Source organism: Arachis ipaensis, chromosome B2, assembly GCF_059453495.1.
Source record: "Arachis ipaensis isolate K30076 ecotype BB chromosome B2, ASM5945349v1, whole genome shotgun sequence".
In the NCBI taxonomy this organism is placed as follows: domain Eukaryota; kingdom Viridiplantae; phylum Streptophyta; class Magnoliopsida; order Fabales; family Fabaceae; genus Arachis; species Arachis ipaensis.
Window position 1 is genome coordinate 42,069,095 of NC_142437.1, and position 2,231 is coordinate 42,071,325.

Below are 2,231 nucleotides of genomic sequence, written 5' to 3' on the forward strand. Positions count from 1 at the left end.
TCTCGATTTAGTTTATGAATTCTTCTATGTTACAGATTATTCTTTTGAATTAATGTTATTTGAGGTATTTCAGTTTATTATTGCTTTCTTTTATTTATATTACTGTTGCTTCCAATCTGAAGACATTTTTATTCCAGTAGATTTATTTTTCCCCTTTTGGTCTTGGTTAAGAAATCAGTAACTCAGGAGTTATCAAACTCAACGTGATCGATAATCGTTATCTTTGCTAATTGAATTGAACTTCAATAATCCCAATCTTTCCTTAGGGATTAACTAGGATTTGAGGATCAAACTAATTAGTCACTTGACCTTCCCTTGCTCTAGCAAAGGTTAACTGAGTGGAATTAAGATTCAATTTTCATCATCATTGATAAGGGTAACTAGGATAGGACTTCCAATTTCTCATACCTTGCCAAAAGTGTGTTTTACAGTTATTTACTCATTTTACAGTCTTTTACTTATTTTAATTGCAATTTAAATTACTTGTTCCTCACCTTCACAACCCCAATTTACAATCTTCATAACCAATAATAAGAACATACTTTCCTGCAGTTCCTTGAGAAGACGACCCGAGGTTTAAATACTTCGGTTATCAATTTTTAAGGGGTTTGTTACTTGTGACAACCAAAACGTTTGTAAGAAAGGTTGATTGCTTGGTTTAGTAACTATACTTGCAACGAGAGTTTACTATAACTTCTAAACCATCAATCTTCAGTTCTTTCAAAAATGGCGCCATTGCCGGGGAACTGCAATTGTGTGCCTTATTATTGGTTATTGTAAATATTTTTCTTTTACTTGTTTATTTATCTTTATTTTTCTCTTTTTATTTCCATTAGCTACTATGTATCCTCACCCCTCTCGCTTCGAGTTTGGTTCTAATATTGTTGAAAGGAGTGAAAGTTATAACAAGAACATGCATCAAGGTCAGAGCAATCAAAGATGGATGGAGCCAAGAGGATCTGATCAACCCTTTAGGCAACAACACCCTCCAAGATATCATGGACAAAGACCATTCTACAATGCATATGAAGCCAATAGACATGGTGGACAACCTTGTAGTTACCAACAAGCCCCACCCTGCGCTTATAGGCCATCCTCTCAACACAACTTCGAACCACCACACTCACAAGCTCCTTTTCACCATTCGCCACCATTCGCCACCATATGATCCTCATTTACCCCGATTCCAATCCAATTACTCCCAAACACCACCACTTCCCAATGTACCACGTTCAAATCCATCACCCCGAGAATCAGAGGTTCGCCTCAAGGAAACAGTAGATCAACTTCAAACAACCCTTTATCAACTGGAGCAAGCAATAAGTCAATTATCTTCTAGACGCTCGAACATTCATGGACCTCCCACAACTCCGTGTGGACAATCTAATGATGAGCGTAGCATGAAGGAGATACTAGAAACTCCAGTGGACAGAACAGGGCATGACTTCGTACTGGAACAAGTAGAGGAAGCTGTCATTATACAAGAAGAAGAGTTGGTTGAAGACCTAGGAGACGCTGAGCCTCCATGGGAATCCAGAGTTGTGGAGAATTCTGTCAAGGACATTACAATTGATGCTAAGGAGGATAGTGCACAACTCCCACAGCAATTCTTTTATGAAGAACTAGACGGAATAATCCAAGAAGCAAGTTTCCTCGATGATGATAACCTCAAGTCAAGTTCTCCCAGTAGTGAACTTGCATCAGCAAGTGAATTCTCTGAGATCGAAGAGTCTTCCCCAAGTGAATACGAAGACGATGCGGAGGTAGATTTCTCTCAACCTCCCGTTTATGACTTAAGTGACGAGGAAGACATAGAAGGCTTTGATCAGGACATGGATGCAATTGAAGAAGTCTGCAAGGAAGTGGAGAAATTCACAGAAGAGCACAAGGGAGTACAAGTTATAGAACCACTGGAAACACCTATCCCAAGGCCATTACCACCTAATACAAGCTTCAAGTGGGTACAATCCTTAACCTTTATCTTTACTTTTCCGCTTGAATATGGTTTGCTTGAAACAGATGGCCAGCTTAGAGCTCTCTGCGGCTTTAAGAGTAAGAGGGAAATGGCTCGCACTCAGAGCTGGTGCACAAGGTTCAATAAGGTTCCACACTTCAACTCGAAGTGCATGGATTGGCATCATGATCAATCGAATGGATCTAGGAAAACGTTTGGTCACCTTGGTGAGAATCTAATTTCTAAACCGCCCGGATGGAAAAATATAGATCAAGAT